Source organism: Phoenix dactylifera, unplaced genomic scaffold (genome assembly GCF_009389715.1).
Source record: "Phoenix dactylifera cultivar Barhee BC4 unplaced genomic scaffold, palm_55x_up_171113_PBpolish2nd_filt_p 001494F, whole genome shotgun sequence".
Classification (NCBI taxonomy): Eukaryota; Viridiplantae; Streptophyta; class Magnoliopsida; order Arecales; family Arecaceae; genus Phoenix; species Phoenix dactylifera.
Genome location: NW_024068806.1, coordinates 12,272 through 32,912, shown reverse-complemented (window position 1 = coordinate 32,912; position 20,641 = coordinate 12,272). Strand labels below are relative to the sequence as shown.

The 20,641-nt window shown below is 38.8% G+C and overlaps 1 pseudogene; it reads left to right on the top strand.

Annotated features, from left to right (window-relative positions):
* Window positions 1-17,699: 17,699 nt before the first annotated feature.
* LOC120108695 lies at window positions 17,700-17,797 on the top strand (annotated as a pseudogene).
* Window positions 17,798-20,641: the final 2,844 nt, after the last annotated feature.

Below are 20,641 nucleotides of genomic sequence, written 5' to 3'. Positions count from 1 at the left end.
TTCTACCATGGAAGCTGAGATATCGCCGCCTCTGAAGCTGCAAAGGAAGCCTTCTGGTTCAAAAAATTCATTGCAGAGATAGATGTAATGCCATCAGATGCCATCACATTCTACTGCGATAATAATGGCACCATAGCTCTTGCTAAGGAGCCAAGGTCTCATCAGAAGTCCAAGCACATAAAGCGGTGCTTTCATCTCATACACGACTATCTCGAGAAGAAATTTGTCGAGGTGCAGAGAGTAGATTCCGCGGACAATGTGGCGGACCCGCTCACTAAGCAGCTAAGTCAGCAAAAGACTGAAGCCCACCTTGAGAAGATGGGACTTAGATATATGACTGATTGGCTTTAGTGTCAGTGGGAGATTGTTAGATATATGCCCTAGAAGCCAATCTGGCTGACACATTATTAATTCTGCGACATTGTTTTGTACTTGACTTTATTATTATTGAATAATAAATGGGCATTCTTTTCATTCATATTGTTTATGTGTCTATGAATCGTCCAAGGAATTAATAAGATGATGATACATATTCTCAAGAGTTGAGAATTTGAGCCATGTATCTTTGGTGATTAATTTTTAAATGCTCATGATCAATGGATCATCACGAGGATGGTGATCGATCCGATCAGTGCACAAATCGCTTTCCTTATGGATGGACGAGACTCGAATCCACAGTGTAGGGACATTGAAGTGAGAGTGCAGGTGCTTGTTAGAGAACAAGGGTACTGAGCGTGACCAAGACAAGAAGTCACTTGGATGTCTATCCACTCGTTAGTGACTTGCTTGATGTTGCAGTAGTGTGACTGGTCCTTTGACCTGCGGTACTTCGGCTACTCACAGTGAGGTTATTGTAGTTTGACTGCACATATATATGGTCTCTAGTCATATGGGTCCTTGTAGTGTAGATTGGCTGCAGTAGGTTCACTATAGGAGTAGGGTATGCACCTACATAGAATCTATCGACCTTGATAGATGAGGAGAGATCCTATGTGATTTATAAGACTGAGTTCTAAGACCTTGGCCAGGGCAATATATATAGTGGAGAAAGAGTTTTCCACTCTCGAACTCAAGTCGAATAAATCTAGACATATGACAGACGACGGGGTTTGACGAGTTATCCATGACCTCCATTCTGTAGGGATCCACGATAGAAGAATTTTATCATATGATAATTGCACCTAGAGGTTCATCATTCTATTCTGCTGGGTAGCCAGTACATACTGCTAGGTTTCACTGGTGGATGGTGAGACTCACAGGAACCATCTTGATGGTCGATGATCCCTAGTGAGTTGAGTTGGAATTGTTTCAACCCATTGAAGGGAGTATTCAATGATATTGTGATAGAGATCGCAATATATCTCACTACCAGTCAGAATAGAACCTATGGGGTCATACACATTAGAGGTATTAACCGATCCGATGGTTGAATTGTGATTAGGAATCACAAATAATCAATTTGATTGATAATTAGTTAACCCGCTAAGAGTTAGTAAGTTGAAGAAGGAATAATTGCAATCGGATTGTAATTTAATTTAATTAATTGGATTTAATTAATTGGACTTGATTATGAGTCCTACTTGGAGTAGGATCCTTGGAGTCCTAATTGGATTAGGATTTCAAATTAAATTAAAGTCCTACTTGGAGTAGGATTTCTAAAGTCCTAATTGCCTTAGGGCTGAAATTTAATAAGTCCTAATTAGATTAAGATTTTCTTAAGTTCTAATTAATTTTAATTTTAATCTAATTAATTAAAAGACTCCTAATTGGATTAGGATTGAAGAGTTCAATTGAGTCATGTTTTAATTAAATCCTAATTAGATTAGGATTTGGAGGAAATTAAAATGGGTGCAAATCCTATTTTGAATAGGATTGAATCCTAGTACTTGGACCCAACCCTTCCCACTTAATTGGATTGAGTGGGGGCTAACCAAATGGGAGAAGAGGGAGGCGCCTACGCCCCTCCCTTGGCTGGTGGCGTGAGGGAAAAAGGAGGGGCCACACCCCTCCTATTTTGAATTCACAATGGGATAAAGATGAGCTCTTAAAATTTAGGAGCTCATCTCTATCCACACACCATAAAAGAGGGGTTCAAAGGGGCTACGAATTTTTTATGGTTTTTCCTTGGGATTTTTGGCAGCAAGGAACCTCCTTCGATCCCTCCTTTCAGCCGCAAGAAAGCAAGAAAAAAGGCTTGTGGCATGGCCCTTCTTCCTTCCATTCTTTGGTTCCAACGCGAAAGGAAAAAGGAAAAAGGAAAGGCTGCGGGCTTTACATTCTTCTTCCTACATCTCTCCTTCTTCTTCCTCCTCTCAAGGCAATCAAGAGTTGATTCAAAGGAGAGGATATCAGCCATCAATAGCCATCTTTGCAAGGGAGCTAGCACCCCGGGGAGATCCAAAAGCTTCGATCGGTTCACTACCTCGTGTGGATACCCGTAGAGGCCGGACGCGTGTGCGGCTTCCATCGAACCTTCATCAAATATCTCGTAAATCAGATTTGCGAAGACCATCTATCCGCACAAGGTGAAGATCTGATCTTCTTAATGATTTTAAAATGGTTTATAAGAATTTAATCCTAATCTATTTACAAACGACAGTTTTAAAATACGTTCATGCGATGAACGGGATCTTGCATGCCTTCCGCTGCAGATATGAAAAATTTTGAAATTTTCTGCGGCATGCATCGGATCCTAACATATAGTGTGTCTCACAGTGTTGCGGTGCATGGAGCGGCTATTTGGAATCTTCATTTGGGGGCGGCGAGGGGGAGGCTGCAGTATTCACCTGCTGGCTTGGGATATGATCTGCCAGTCGACTAGCAGCGGTGGTCTGGAGGTCCACTCTTTGATCAAGCGACGAGAGATTCTTGCGATCAGACTAACAATTAGGTTTCTTCTAGAGCTAAAGAGCCTTTGAGGTTCTTTGATGAGGGTCAAGTACGAGGATCCAGCTGATCCGACAGTCTTCCGCACTGGCCGACATAGCTTCTTCATTTGGAGAGACATTTGTGTCTGTGGGCTATTAGTTTTTCTGGCGATCTGATGGGAGATTGGGGACGGGCGCGCCATCGACATCTTGGAGGATAGATGGTTGTCTGAGGTGCCGCTGTGTGGGTGACCCACCTTGATTGACCCTAGGTGGCTAGATGGGTGCAGAGTCTGCAATCTGTTCGTACCAGAAGAGCGGAGGTGGAATGAGGGCCTCGTCCAGTGGGCCTTTGGGGAGCACTTGGCCGAGCGAGTCTTGTCTCTACCGATTCCAACAGAGGTGGTTGCGGACAAGAGGGTTTGGAGGGGGACTAGGAGGTCGGAAGTGAAAGCTCGGGATTTACTTGGGTTGGTCACGAGAGCTCGGAAGAGTGTCACAGTGCTCGAACAGCAGCTCTTCTCGGTGCAATGAGAAGCTTCGACTGATTTCCTCACAGGAATAAGATTCAGATGAATGCCGGTGAGGATGATGAACTGTTAAGCTTTTTCTTCTCTTTTTCTTAGTGAAAACCTTTTTTTCTTGACAGAATTTTTCTATCTTCCTTATTGTTTCCCTTCTAAGGTTCCCTCGAATTTATAGACGAATTTCTCAGCAGGATTTGAATTTCTTTCTTTCTGTTGATGGGAATCTTTTTTGTTACAAAAGAAGACAAAAGTTGTTGCAAGCTTCCCGTTGTGGTCCCAGCAGTACAGGGGTCGACTCATGCTTATTCTGGGTCGGCACTTCAAGACATTGAGATGGCTCTTGCTGTGACAACTTCAAAGGGCCGACTCTTCAATCTTAAGGGTCGGCTCATCTTCTTTAGGAGTTGCCTCTTTAAACACAAGGGTCAACTCATCGTGTTCAGGAGTCGCCTCTTTAAACATAAGGGTCGACTCATACTATAATTTTTGGCTGACGCTGAGACTGAACTAGGGTTGACTCTTCAAACGCAAGGGTCGACTCTTCAACTTCGGAGGTCGACTCATTTTGAATAAGGATCGATTTTTCAAACTTTGTCTCAGGTGGTAAAAGCTTTCTATTTAATTTGAACTACACAAGGGTTGACTCATGTTTTGCGGGGGTCGACTCATTGACTGTGCTGCTTGAATAAAATATATCAGAATCAACTCAAACTTTGTCCTTCTTTGCTTAGGGGTTGGCTCAAGCTTTTCAAATAGAAAACTTTAGACTTCATCTTTGATCTCCATGGATTAGATTAAGATCATTTTTCTTTTAGAACATATCCAATGAAGTGTTTGTGAAGAACTTATGATTTTACAGTGCTTCATTTCTTCTGATTTTTCTTGACTTATAAAACTTCACAATTAAGCCAACATCATTAGTACACAACATCATCTCAAGTGTTTTGTAATCATCAAAATTCATTCTTTAGGGTTGACAATCTCCCCCTTTTTGATGATGACAAAACCATTAAGTTTAAAAGAATTTCGCAATAAAGTTCTCAGCATTATAAGAATTTTGTAATGAAGTTCAGAGCAAATATGACATTAAGAAATACATGCATAATTTCAACAAATTAAGGAGAAAAGTCTCCCCCTATCAGTTACAAACATTTGAATTATATAGAATTCTTATTCTTCAACTTTTCTTAAGTTTTTTTTGATAGTGCAGTACCACAGTACCATTATAATTTAAATCTTTCCCTATATATTATTTTTAGTGTAGAGATTGGAATTCTGAATTCATTTCTCATTTCTCATTCTTCAGATCAGAATTCTTTTTACATTTCTTATTTCTCATTTTTCAGATCAGAATTCTTTTCACATTTCTCCCCCTTTTTGTCATCAACAAAAGGAAGAAAAAGAAAAATTTTGATTTCCCTCTTTTTGTGAGCTTAAACATTAAGGATCAATTAACAGTTGTAATAAGGAGAGAGGGTATTAGACTTTTCAGCATATGTATCAGAGCAACATTCAAACCAAGAAAACATATATTTCAAGAAAGGTAAGTATTCATTGCAATTGATAAATGAAGTACACATGATAAATCAAAAAGGTACAATTAGTATCAATTAGTGTACAAGTGTGCCAAATAGATATGAAACTTAGCTTAGTACAAGGTTATGTTTTGAAAAACATGGGTTTCAGTCTAAGCTCGGGTTAGGTTTAGTCTAAGGTCAGTCTAGGTTCAAGGTTTTGAAGATGAAGGTCCAGACTGATCTTCCTTTGGCTCTTCCATCAGCTTCTCAATCTTGTTGTTTAGTGCAGGATGGAGCTAGTAAGCTGAGTGTGTTCTTCCTTCAGTTCTTGAATAGAGCTTTGAACAGAATTTCCTTGATTCCTTAGTTGCTCTTCAATTACAGCAATTCTTCTTTGCTGATTAGCTGCTAATTGTCTCAACCCTTGTAGTTCAGCTTTGACTTCTTGGGTCAAGTTAGTGAGATGATGGACTTTGCTAAAACAGACTCCAGAATTAATTAGTGCTGTAATGATGTTGTCCCCAATAGCCTTTAACTACCACTTCTCAAGTCTGAGTGGAGGATCTGATGGCCTTTGGATTGGAGGAGGTTGACTGACAAGAGGCTCTGTTGGAGGTGTTTGCGTAGGGATTCTTTTGCCTTTAAGTGGTGTTGGAGTGTCTTGACCACTTTCATCTTGAATTTCTTTCCCTTTATGAGTCCATTTGCCCTCAGTTTTGACAAATCTCATTCTTTTCAGTGATTTGTCATTGTAGACATCAGTAGACAGTAGTTCCTTCTTGGTCTCCCCTTCTAGATTTACATTGAAGTAATAGAAGACTTGAGTTAAGACCATACCATAAGGAAGTGAAGCTCCTTTTCTCTGTCCTTGAGCTTCCATGTATCTGATCATTAAATAGGGTAGATTCAGTGGCAATCCTTGAATCACATGATGCATAACTAATATGTCTCTTTCAGAGACATGATCAAATTTTTCTGTCTTCGGGAAGAACATTTTGTTGATCATGTGATGCAGTAGACGCATCTCTGCATTCAGTTGATTGGCACTGATTTCAGTCCAATCTTCTGTGATTTTCTTGTTGAGAATAGTACTTATTTCTTCATTCCTATTCTCAAGGTGATCTCCATTTTCTCCATCATTTGGAATCCAAAGAACATATATGAGAATCTCTTCAGTGACCAAGATAGGGATGTCTTTAACCTTAGACGAGATTTGTCCTTGTCCAAATCTGGCATTATTGTAGAATTCTCGTACCAAATCTGGGTAGGTCGGCACATTCAGTGAGCAAAGATATTCCCAACCCATTTCCTCTAAATTCTGCCCTAATGGAAAGTTTTCCTTTTCTAAAAATTCAAAATCCACTCTCCTTCCGGTAGAGACATTCCTTATGGAGAGGGGACCTTGTTTCGAAACTGAGGAAGGAGGTGACAGAGGGGCCGTAACAGGTTGAGGCAGTGGCGTTTCTTTCTTTTGTGGATTCATTTTCTTTTCTGCCCTAGCCTTCGTTCTCCTCTTTGTGTGTAGAGTGATACTCTTCCTCTTTGGCTCGGATGTTACTTGCTTTATTCTCACCATTGGAAGATCAATTAGAACCTCGGAAAGATTTTCTAGGATTTTGGAGATTTTTGTTTGACGGAGAGTTTGAAGACCGAAAGGCGCTCTAAGGGGTATGAAACGTTTCAGGTTCAACGTTTCAGAGAGAGAGAGAGCTTTTAGAGTCTGTTTCATATAGTTTCCACTTTAGTCGACTCATTCAACTAATGAGTTGTCTCCTATAGATTGGAGTCGACTCTTTTAACTTAAGAGTCGTCTCTTGTAAGTTAGGGGTCGACTCTTTTAACTTAAGAGTCGTCCCTTACTACATGAGTCGAATCCTCATTCACATAAGTCGTTTCCTCAGACAGTTCAAGAGACAAAGTCTTTTTAAATATGATTTGAAAATCAATGGTAAACCATAAAATAAATCAGCTAAAATTCAACTAATAATAGTCAATCAAAATATGCAATTTATCATTCATAATCAGTCATCAAAAAGGATTACAGATGCATAATTTACCTCTAAATTTACAAAAGGTTTCTTCATTAAGAGGTTTAGTGAAAATATTTGCAATTTGTTTATCAGTATTTATAAATTTCATTTTTATATCCCCATTTTGAGCATGATCTCTTATGAAATGATGTCGATTTCTATATGTTTAGATCTTGAGTGTTGTATGGAATTTTTAGTCAGATTTATGGCACTAGTGTTGTCACACCTTATAGCAATTTTATTTTGTTTTATGCCATAGTCCTCGAGTTGTTGCTTAATCTATAGAATTTGGGCACAGCAACTTCCTGCAGCAATATATCAGCCTCAGCTGTAGATAGTGTTACGGAATTTTGCTTCTTGCTAAACCAAGAAATTAAGTTTGTTCCAAGAAATTGACAAGTTTCACTTGTATTTTTTCTGTCTAATCTACAACCAACAAAATCAACATCTGAATATCCAATTAAATCAATTGTAGATGTCTTAGAATACCATAAACCTAAATGTTGTGTTCTTTTTAAATATCTTAATATCCTTTTAACAACAATTAAGTGTGATTTTTAGGATTTACTTGATATCTTGCACACATACAAACACTATGCATTATATCAGGTCTACTTGCTGTAAGATAAAGTAAAGATCCAATCATTCCTCTATACAGCTTTGAATCAAAGAATTTACCATGCTCATCTTTTTCTAATTTACAAGAGAGGCTCATAGGAGTACCTATAGATTTTGAATCCTCCATACCAAATTTTCTTAAGATTTCTTTTATGTATTTGCTTTGGCAGATGAAGATTCCATCTCTTGTTTGCTTGATTTGGAGTCCAAGGAAGAAGTTGAGTTCACCTATCAAACTCATCTCGAACTCACTTTGCATGAGCTTAGCAAATTCTTCACATAAACTTTCATTAGTAGCACCAAATATAATATCATCAACATATGTTTGAACAATCAGAATATCAGCATTTTTCTTTTTAATAAATAGAGTTTTATCAACTTTTTCTCTTGAAAAATTACTCTTTATTCAAAAATTGCTTAATCTATCATACCAAGCTCTAGGAGCTTGCTTTAAGCCATAAAGTGCTTTGTTCAGTTTAAAAACATGATCTGGAAGTTTGTGATTTTTAAATCTGGGTGGCTGTTCTACATAAACTTCTTCAGTTATGAAACCATTTAGAAATATACTTTTGACATCCATCTGAGATAATTTAAAATTCATGAAACATGCAAATGCAAGCAATAGCCTAATAGCTTCAAGTCTAGCTACAGGTGCAAAAGTTTCATCAAAATCAATTCCTTCTTCTTGATTATATCCTTTAGCAACTAATCTAGCCTTATTTCTAATTACAATTCTATCTTCATTTAATTTATTTCTGAAAATCTATTTTGTTCCAATTACAACAATATTTTCAGGCCTTCTAACCAAATTCCAAACATTGTTTCTTTCAAATTGATTTAGTTCTTCTTGCATTGCCATTAACCAATTGTTATCATTTTCAGCTTCTTCAAAAGATTTTGGTTCAATTTGAGAAACAAATGCAAGGTGATTACAAACATCTCTAATAGAAGATCTAGTCCTAATGCCTTGAGAAGGATCACCAATTATTAAGTCTCTAGGATGACTATGTGCATACCTCCATTCTCTTGGTAGACTAGTTCTATCTTTAGATATTTGATCTTCTTCTTCTTGATTTTCATCATGTTCTGAATTTTTAGATGCAGAAACTCCTTTAGGGTTAACTCTTGAATTTGTTTGTTAAGTTCTTCTGCATCATCATCGAGATCTATATTCTTTCTTGAAGAAGGGTCATTAGATTCATCAAAAATAACATGTATTGACTTTTCTACGACTAGAGTTCTCTTGTTGAATATTCTATATGTTTTGCTTGATGAAGAATATCCAAGAAAAAATAGCTTCATCTGATTTTGAATCAAACTTTTCCAAATTGTTCTTACCATTATTTAAAACAAAACAATTACAACCAAAAACATAAAAGTATGATAGATTTGGTTTCTTATTTTTCAAAAGTTCATAAGGAGTTTTCTTTAGAATAGACCTAATAGTAACTTTATTAAGAACATGACAGGCTGTGTTTATAGCTTCAGCCCAAAATACTTAGGTAGGTTGCTTTCACATAACATTGTCCTAGCTATTTCAGTAAGAGTTCTATTCTTTCTCTCTACAACTCCATTTTGTTGTGGTGTTCTTGGTGCAGAAAAGTTATGATCAATACCATTTTTAGTGCAGAAATTTTCAAAGTCATGATTTTCAAATTCAGTTCCATGATCACTTCTAATCTTGACAGTTTGCATTTGAAATCTTTTTATACAGTTTAGTGAAAGCTGAAAATGCTTCACTTTTGTGTGCCAAAAATAAAACCCATGTATATGTAGAAAAATCATCCACAATAACAAAGCCATAAAGTTTTTCACCTAGACTTGCAGTCCTAGTTGGTCCAAATAAGTCCATGTGCAGAGCTCTAAGGGTCTAGTTGTGGAGACAATATTTTTAGATTTGAAAGAAGCTCTGGTCTGTTTTTCTAGTTGACATGCAGAGCAGATTTTATCTTTTTCAAATAATAATTTAGGCAAGCCGAAAACAAGTTCTTTTTGAATAAGTTTTGAAATTAAGTCCATGCTTGCATGAGCCAATTTTCGATGCCATAACCAGCTAGCTTCACTATTTTTGGTTTTCATAACTACCAAACAATCCATGTTTTTCATGAGTATTTGATCTAAATCAACCAAATACACATTTCCATGTCTATGTCCAGTAAATATTACACCACTGTCATTAGTACTTGAAACTAAGCATATAGATGATTCAAAAGTCACAACATATCCTTTATCACAGAATTGACTAATGCTTAGCAAATTATGTTTTAATCCATCTACCAATAAAATATTTTCAATAAAAGTTGTTGGAATAATCCGAATGTTACCAATACCAATGATTTTGCCTTTTCCATTATCACCAAAGGTAACCATTCCTCCATCTTTCTTTTTGAGGGACATGAATTGGGATTTATCCTGTTGCCCAAGGTGACAAGCCAAGAGGGGGGGGGGTTGAATTGCTAAATTTTTCAATCCCTTAATTAAATCATTTGATGAGTGAGTGGTTTAGTTAATATTAATTGAGTTCATATAGTGAAGTTAGAATAATACACAATACAAATACACAATAAGTATAGTGGTTCGGTACTCTCCTAAGCACCTACGTCCACTCCCCAAGCGTCTCCTTGGGAATTCATTATAATTCTGTGGATTACAGTTGGATTGTTTTCCGAGCTCACAATCCAAAAATCTTTACATTTTGATTTTTCGGGATCACCAAAAATCTATGTTGGTTTTGCGGGCTCACCAACAACCTATACCGTTGGTTTTACGGGCTCACCAACCAACCTTACAAAGTAATTAAGAAGAAAGAGTTTGAAACTCCTAGAAGAGAAAATATAACAATTTTACACTAATAGAAGAGATGAGAAAATAGTTATCGCTTTGAGGATGCTCTTCTCTTCTTTGCCAAGGTTACTTGACTTCACAGTGGTTTGGTGGAGCTGTTGAATGCACACTCAGATTGTTCAACCACCTCCCTTTTGAGACTTGAATGAAGAACCTTGATGAAGGATGCTAGGGCTTGCTTTGATTTGAATGAACTATTAATTTCTTGGCAAAAGATACTTCCTCTGATAAATAGTGTCACTTTAAATACTTGCCCACCTCTATTGGTCACTCCCCATTGGTTAGATTTGAAAAACTAGCCGTTACTAGCCGTTGGGAGGTCAAAAAGCACTTCTGCAGAACTAGCCGTTATGCCCTTGCCTGATGCAAAAATAAAATTGTTCTCCCAAGTGCAGGATAATCGCACAAGTAGTAAATTCTCGGGAGTCCAAGGTCGAATCCTCAGGGAACGAAATGTATATGAGATTATTTAATATAATTTTAGATTAATTAATTCAATAAATTTGTGGATTAAAATTATATTTTGATTTTCAGAAATTAAAATGCAAAGAATAATAAACACAATTCAATGAAATAAAAATGGTAGGGATCTGGAATCCCCCTTGATGATATTGCATCCAAGGAATAAACTCTATGGTTCTTGATTTAAGATTTAATGTAGGATAGATCTAATCATGGTATATGTTTCATGAACATATGAACTCAATTTCTAAGCATTCGTCGTGCTTTCTACGTCTACGACGAATCAAATACTAAAGCAATCCATATATCAATAATCATAATCCATTTAAGAACTATCTACGAAATAACTATGCATGGATCAAAAACATATCAGTAAATATAATTCATTCAAGGCAAAAGTTTAGAGTTTACTTCAAAGAGCAATACATCAAAGGTTCATCCATCTCCCTCCCTAGGACTTTAGCCACTCATTGAAAACTTTAATCCCTCTTTCATTTTCTTTCTTTCCCCTTTTTTTTTCTTTTCTTTTCGGAAACAGGGCCTCCCCTGTTTCCTTTTTCTTTTCGGATGGCAGCTCTGTTTTTTTTTCAATGGGAAAGAATGAGAGATGAGGCCCTGTTTTCACCGAATGAACTCTCCTTTTTTTCACAGCCGAGAGGGCCCTCCTCATATAGAATGCGATGAGTCCCTGATCTCCCGGAATACGTGGAGATGCCGAGTATCCCGGACGTGAGAAGCTCGGACGTGGATGGATCGCGATCTTCGCGGGATGCACGCGGACGCTGGGAGCTTCGCGGGATGCTGGGGTCGCGGAAGAAGTTTGAGGTGCGGAAACGGACGATTGCAGGGAATTAGACGCGGGAGAATCGCCACGGACGGCTGGATCACGAGCTCGGGATGCTGGGATTCTGGATGCGATCTCAGATGGCTGAAGTCGGGACGCAGGGAGCGATCTAGGAACGAATCTGGAAGACGCGTGGATCTAAGATCTGGAAGCTGGATCACCGACGGAAGTTGGGATGCTCTGTGAACGTGGAAGCTTGGGAGGAAGGAAATCCGAGAAGAGCTGGGATGCGGACGAATCGGAAGGAGGCACGGACGGATCGCTGGAATGAAGTCAGATCTTTGCTGGGTGCTAAGATGCAGATTGACGCTTGGGATCAATCCAGAACGTTGGAGATCCGAAGGAAAGAGTGTGGACTCAGAAGCTTCACGGGATGCTTGGGCTTGGGAGATTCGCAAACGGATGCGGAATGGACTGGATGAACGCGTGGAATCGGTTGGAACATGTAGGAGCTGATGTGGCTGGAACTTGGGAGAAGCTGGGTCGCACGAGATGCTGGGAAGGGAAAATGAAGCTGCGACGAAGTGGACCGCTGAACTTGGCCTCCTTTTAGTGTGCAATTGGGGTCGTCCCATGCGGTTGGCTGGTCACCTATAGTGATGCATCTTTTTGAACCCAATGTGCATTTTAGCTTTGATTTCCGATCACCTGCACCCCACAAAAATATAATATTAATGCGGCAATTTTATCATTATTTGTTAGCAATAATACTAATTTAAGTGATGTATAGATCGCACTTTTGTGCTCTCATCACACCCCCCAACTAGCTTATTGCTAGTCTCTAGCAATTAATGAGCAGATAATAGAATGAGAGTGCAAAAGGTCTGGTTTAACCTATGACTTTTTATTCAAGCTAAAGATATAAAACTAAGATATGTACTCACTTTCGTAGGAATCACGATTGCACTTAGCACGTGCAACAAGCCGTTAAACCCCTAGGTTACCCTAGTGGACGAGTGTTGTCTCGTGAGGATTTTCAGAGATGTTACCCACAAACATCATACATGATATAACATGACATGAGATCATAATAAAAAAATGTGAAATAAATTCTAAGCTAATACACATGTAATTAATCGATATATATTTTCAAGTATGGCAACTGTCAAAGCAAGGAAATATAAAAGTGTAGTGTGCATCAAATCGCATGACTTTCTCAGAGTACTAATACCTCCACCACAACAGGGCACCGCCTGAGTTTTAGGTGCACTACTCAAGTTCAAAAGTATTTTCTACAATTTATTAGAACATGATCCATCAAATTTTCAGAATATCACATGTTGTCTAAATTTGTCAAGAATGGTTCGCATGTAAAGAAAGAGCTATCAATCTCAACTAAACAACCCGGGTACACAGAGGTCCAATACAATGGAGTCAAACCAGCCATTACCACATGTCACTAGGTTCAGCCTAACCAACTCATTCATGCTTATTTTTATTTCATTTTTTTTTTTTTCAATACACATGACAACTACAGCTATCCAACCCCATTAGGCTCTAGTAAGGTCCATGTAGCGAGCTTTCAGTCAATGACCCCCGATCCAGTTGGCTCAAGACATTAGGTGAAACACCCCTCGGACTTAATTACTCGAACCAGACTACGCCACGAGGCCAGACTTGTCATCATAAGTTTTTTTTTTTTGAATAATAATTATGCAAGAAAAGAAATGATAGACTGAACCATATAAATATTTTTATTATATATGTGACTGCATCGTGACAATAGGTCAACCAAAGTCGGATCATAAGGCACCTAAGTAATCTAGTCGGGATATTCAACCTCTATCTTTATGTGAAAACCAAATCCTGAACCTTATGGTACGAACAAGGATACTCATACTTCTTTTATGGATAAGGCTAACAAAAATGCAGTTAACAAATATGAACTCCTGAGGCCTTCCTATTGTCATTAAGTACACGTGTGGGGATCTAATAATAGGTCTCTGATCAGTCATAGTATGCATGTGTTCCTTGCCTTAATAGTTGTACACACTCAATATGAAAATACATGTGCATTTGCTCAGAAAAGAAAGTAATAGAATAAATCAAATGCAAAAACAAGTTTTTTTTTTTTTTTTGATCAAAATATTTCCCTCCCCCCAACTTAAACATTGCATTGTCCTCAATGTAAAAAAATGCAAGAAAACTATATATGAGAGACAATAGAGAAAATAATAGAGAGAAGAAGAATACCTTGAGCTGTTGATTTCCAGAAAAGAAGACCTACAAAATAAGAAGAAAACTAGAAATAAAAAAAATAATAATTCTAACTAATATACACATACCTTGGCCTTCATGTTCAGTCATAAGAAGGCTCTCCCAAGGAAAAGGAGTCCTCTTCATCTGCAAAATTTTCAAGAAAAGGTTTTAATCTGTATCCATTAACCTTAAAAATTTTGCCATCCTGTGGATTCTCAATTTCAATTGCCCCGTGTGGAAAAACAGTTTTTACAATGAAAGGACCTGTCCATCTTGATCGTAACTTTCCAGGAAACAGATGTAAGCGAGAGTCATACAAAAGAACTTTTTGTGCAGGCTCAAAAGATTTTCTTAGAATTGAGTTATCATGCCTAATTTTCATTCGTTCTTTACAAAGTCTAGTATTGTCATACGCATCCCGACGAATTTCATTCAATTCACTTAATTGTAATTTTCTAGCGAAACCAGCATCTGACAGTTCAAAGTTTAATTTTCTAATGGCCCAATACGATTTATGCTCTATTTCAACAGGTAGATGACATGTTTTTCCATAGACTAGCCGATACGGGGACATACCAAGAATAGTTTTATAAGCAGTACGATAAGCCCACAATGCATCAGAAAGTTTTAAAGACCAGTCTTTGCGTGATGGATTCACCGTTTTCTCTAAAATTCGTTTAATCTCCCGATTGGCTAGCTCTACTTGGCCACTAGTCTGCGGGTGATAAGGAGTTGCAATTCTATGAGTGATACCGTATTTTCGTAATAGGATCTCAAAAGGCTTATTACAGAAATGTTTTCCCCCATCACTAATTATAACCTTGGGCATCCCAAATCGTGAAAAAATATTTTCTTTTAGAAATTTCAAAGCAGGTTTGTGATCATTAGTTCTACAGGCAACAGCTTCTACCCATTTTGACACATACTCAACACCAACTAAAATATACTCATATCCAAAAGACGGTAGAAATGGGCCCATAAAATCGATGCCCCACATGTCAAAAATTTCAATAGCAGTAATGGGCTGAAGAGGCATCATTTGCTCATGAGTTAGACTTCCAATACGTTGACATGGGTCACATGTCCTACAGAACTCGTGGACATCTTTAAATAGTGTAGGCCAATAAAAACCACATTGCAACACCTTAGCTGCCGTTTTTTTAGATGCAAAGTGTCCTCCGCAAGCACTGGCATGACAAAAAGAGAGTACACTTTGTATCTCATGATCCGGAATGCATCTTTGGAATGTTGCAGGTGCATTACACAACCCGAATGGCATCCGACGGAAAGCAAATGTGCCAAAAGGACAAGTAAAAGTAGTCTTCTCTTGATCTTCTGGTGAAATCTCGATTTGGTAGTATCCGGAATAGCCATCGAGAAAACAATAGAAATTGTGTCCTGCAACTCTTTCTAAAACTTGGTCTAGGAAGGGTAGGAGAAAGTGATCTTTCCTAGTGACCAAATTCAATTTTCGGTAGTCAACACACATGCGCCAACTCGTCGGAACACGAGTTGGAACTAGTTCACCTGGCTCATTTTTGACTACCGTTAGACCCGCTTTCTTGGGAACGACTTGAGTAGGACTCACCCACTTGCTGTCAGAAATTGGGTAAATAATACCCACGTCAAGCAACTTGAGGACTTCTGCTTTAACCACATCTCTCATCGTAGGATTCAACCTGCGTTGCATTTGCCTTGTGGTTTTGGCATTGTCCTTCAAATATATCCGGTGCGTGCAAATTAAAGGGCTAATCCCCTTCAAGTCGGCAATAGACCACCCTAAAGCTCCTTTATGATTCTTTAGAACATCAAGTAATTTTCTTTCTTGAGCATGATCAAGATCAGATGAGATGATTATAGGAAATGTGTCCTCGGGTCCAAGAAAGGCATACTTGAGTTCCTTCGGTAAAGGTTTCAACTCGAGCTTAGGTGTTTGTTCATGGGATGGTACTATCTTTCCTTTTCGAGGTGGCAACTGTTCAAATTCCTCTATTCTCGGTCTCCACCCATTGACCATCATGACATCCGAATTATCTAAAATAGGTGGGACCACATCATTAGCAGTACCTTCAGAGCACCAATCTATTAAACCATTATCGGCCGATTCAGTAAATGTTTCTTTTAACAAATATTCTTCCGCAATAGTTTCAACCCATTCAACTTCTTTACTTTCTTCATGATCACTGGGTTGTTTACCTATACTAAAGACGTTCAGTTCTAAGGTCATGTTGCCAAAAGAAAGCTTCATGACACCATTCCTACAATTGATCAATGCATTAGAAGTTGCAAGAAATGGGCGTCCTAAGATGACCGGAATCTGAGATGGTGAATTGGAAGCCGGATGTGTGTCCAGTACGATAAAGTCAACAGGAAAATAGAACTTGTCTACTTGGACCAACACATCTTCGATAATTCCTCTAGGGACCTTAACTGACCTGTCAGCTAATTGTAAGGTGACAGTTGTTGGCTTCAACTCGCCCAAACCGAGTTGCTCATATACCGTATATGGCAACAAGTTCACACTCGCCCCTAAATCTAGCAATGCTCGCTCAATCCTAAAATTGCCAATGATGCACGAGATAGTTGGGCAACCTGGATCCTTATATTTAGGAAGAATGTTATGCTGTAAAATTGCACTCACATTTTCAGCCAGAAATGCCTTCTTCTTGACATTTAAACGACGCTTAACAGTGCACAAATCTTTTAAAAATTTTGCATAGGAAGGCACTTGTTTTATTGCATCAAGAAGAGGTACATTGATTTTTACTTGCTTAAAAAGCTCAAGAAGTTCAGAGTTTGGTTCAAGCTTTTGCAAGGGCTTTAATCTTTGTGGAAATGGTGCAGGAAAAGGACATTCAATTTTTTCAGTAGATGTTGGTGCTTCAGTTTCTTCATTATCCTTTTCTTTTGTCTTGGGAGGGTCAGAATCAGGTATGACTTGTGTTTGTTCTGGGACTGGTCGGTCAATAATCTTTCCACTTCGCAAAGTTATTATACTCTTCGCTTGTTCTTTATGCAAAGTTGAAGATGATGCATTGCTACCGCCATAGACTTGAGGATTAGGTTGTGGTTGAGCTGGTAGCTTACCTTTCTCTTGAGCACTTAAAACAGTGGTCAGCGTTGTCAGTTGATTTCTTAATTCATCATTGATTTTAGCTTGATCTTGCATGAAAGATTGCAAAGTTTCTTCGAGACTGGATTTTTGAGGGGGTGCGTGTGCATAATGAGGTTGCGGTGGTGGAGGAGTTGGGTTATATACTTGTTGAGGTTGGTCATTCCTCCACCTGAAATTTGGATGGTTCTTCCATCCAGGGTTGTAAGTACCCAAAAAAGGATTATTAAAAGATTTTTGATAGGAATTCATAACATTGGCCTGATCATGCAAGACTTCCTTGAATGCGGGTATTGTGGGGCAATCAGTGGTGAGATGGCCAGGAATCTCGCAAATCCTACAACACTCGCTGTTATGTTCTACGGTCTTAACGGGTTCAATCCTTCTAAGTTCAATTTCCTCTACCTTCCTAGTAAGGGCTGCCATTTTAGCCTGAATATCATCCTGAGTATTAAGGTTGTAAAGGCCCCCATGTCCAATGTTAGTAGGTTTAGGCAAAGGTTTATTCATTCTATCCCCTGTATCCCATAATTGTGCAGTCTCTGCGAGAGAGTCTAAATAGTCCCATGCCTCATCGGGTTGCTTTTCCAAAAATAGACCATTGCACATAGTCTCTATAAATTGTTTCAACTGTGGGGACAATCCCTCCTAAAAGAAACTAATGGTTCTCCATGTTTCAAACCCATGATGAGGACAAGAGAGTAGCAAATCTTTAAATCTCTCCCAGCATTCATAAAATGTTTCATGGTCTTTTTGTTGGAAATTACTAATGTGCCTTTTCAAAAAATTAGTCCTTTATGCGGGAAAGAATTTTTTCAAGAATTCTCTTTGTATATCATGCCATGTTCCTAGCGATCTAGGTCTCAAGGAGTTCAGCCATGTTTTGGCTTTATCCTTTAAAGAAAAAGGAAACAAGGTCAATTTAAGGACATCTTCTGATACATTTGGCACTCTAAATGTGATGCTAATTTCCTCAAAATCCTTAAGATGAAGATAAGGGTTCTCGGATTCCATTCCATGATACTTTGGCAGCAATTGAATTACCCCTGGTTTGATTTCAAAGTGTCCAACATTTTCAGGAATAATCATGCATGAAGGTTGACTAGTCCTAGTAGGGTATAAATATTGTCGAAGTGTCATAACTGGAGGTCTACCTTCATCACCATGGTGACTTCCTACATCATCAGGAAAATTTGCCATCTCAAAAGGTATGAGATACTGCGAAGGAATTTCAAGGATGTGTCCTAAGGGATGATCTAAAGTTGTACGACTTAATCGACCGGTGTCGTCCCTATTCCACCCTAGCATACAAAGTTTCAGAGTTTATTTATTTATTTATTCTTTTAATGATCACCCTTGATCTTTTCTTAAAGTTCTTATCAATTTTCAACTAGCAACAAGGGTTAATGAGATATGATAATAATAAAATTCTGATTCTAAAAAAAAATTTAAACACAGAAAATTCACAACAGATAGCAGCAAGGTTTCAGATTAATATAATGGTCGTAAAGGTATCAGAATGTCAATCAGACCGTTCAGATGAAAGAAACATGTGTCCTACAGCAGCCGACGAAATTTGAGTGCAATCAGACGGTGGATGACTTAGATATCAGAGTTTGATGCAGACTGTGTAGGGAATAAAAAAACAGCAATAAAGATTCAAATTGTTTTTTTTTTCAAAAGAAAAATACTAACAAATCAACTAAAAATTAACTCTAAAAATATACTAATAAATCAGCCGTTCTCCGGCAACGGCGCCAAAAACTTGATGCAAAAATAAAATTGTTCTCCCAAGTGCAGGAGAATCACACAAGTAGTAAATTCTCGGGAGTCCGAGGTCGAATCCTCAGGAAACGAAATGTATATGAGATTATTTAATATAATTTTAGATTAATTAATTCAATAAATTTGTGGATTAAAATTATATTTTGATTTTCAGAAATTAAAATGCAGAGAATAATAAACACAATTCAATGAAATAAAAATGGTAGGGATCTGGAATCCCCCTTGATGATATTGCATCCAAGGAATAAACTCTATGGTTCTTGATTTAAGATTTAATGTAGGATAGATCTAATCATGGTATATGTTTCATGAACATATGAACTCAATTTCTAAGCATTCGTCGTGCTTTCTATGTCTACGACGAATCAAATACTAAAGCAATCCATATATCAATAATCATAATCCATTTAAGAACTATCTACGAAATAACTATGCATGGATCAAAAACATATCAGTAAATATAATTCATTCAAGGCAAAAGTTTAGAGTTTACTTCAAAGAGTAATACATCAAAGGTTCATCCATCTCCCTCCCTAGGACTTTAGCCACTCATTGAAAACTTTAATCCCTCTTTCATTTTCTTTCTTTCCCCTTTTTTTTTCTTTTCTTTTCGGAAACAGGGCCTCCCCTGTTTCCTTTTTCTTTTCGGATGGCAGCTCTGTTTTTTTTTCAATGGGAAAGAATGAGAGATGAGGCCCTGTTTTCACCGAATGAACTCTCCTTTTTTTCACAGCCGAGAGGGCCCTCCTCATATAGAATGCGATGAGTCCCTGATCTCCCGGAATACATGGAGATGCCGAGTATCCCGGACGCGAGAAGCTCGGACGTGGATGGATCGCGATCTTCGCGGGATGCACGCGGACGCTGGGAGCTTCGCGGGATGCTGGGGTCGCGGAAGAAGTTTGAGGTGCGGAAACGGACGATTGCAGGGAATTAGACGCGGGAGAATCGCCACGGACGGCTGGATCACGAGCTCGGGATGCTGGGATTCTGGATGCGATCTCAGATGGCTGAAGTCGGGACGCAGGGAGAGATCTAGGAACGAATCTGGAAGACGCGTGGATCTAAGATCTGGAAGCTGGATCACCGACGGAAGTTGGGATGCTCTGTGAACGTGGAAGCTTGGGAGGAAGGAAATCCGAGAAGAGCTGGGATGCGGACGAATCGGAAGGAGGCACGGACGGATCGCTGGAATGAAGTCGGATCTTTACTGGGTGCTGAGATGCGGATTGACGCTTGGGATCAATCCAGAACGTTGGAGATCCGAAGGAAAGAGTGTGGACTCAGAAGCTTCACGGGATGCTTGGGCTTGGGAGATTCGCAAACGGATGCGGAATGGACTGGATGAACGCGTGGAATCGGTTGGAACATGTAGGAGCTGATGTGGCTGGAACTCGGGAGAAGCTGGGTCGCACGAGATGCTGGGAAGGGAAAATGAAGCTGCGACGAAGTGGACCGCTGAACTTGGCCTCCTTTTAGTGTGCAATTGGGGTCGTCCCATGCGGTTGGCTGGTCACCTATAGTGATGCATCTTTTTGAACCCAATGTGCACTTTAGCTTTGATTTCCGATCACCTGCACCCCACAAAAATATAATATTAATGCGGCAATTTTATCATTATTTGTTAGCAATAATACTAATTTAAGTGATGTATAGATCGCACTTTTGTGCTCTCATCACACCTTGCCCGTGCTGGGGTCGACCCAAACTTCCCTGGGGTCGACTAAACTTACTGTTCATTAGACTTGGGGTCGACCCAACTCACACTAGGGTCGACTCAAACTTCACTGGGGTCGACCCCTGCTATAGTGAGGTCGGCCTTCTCAGGAACCACAG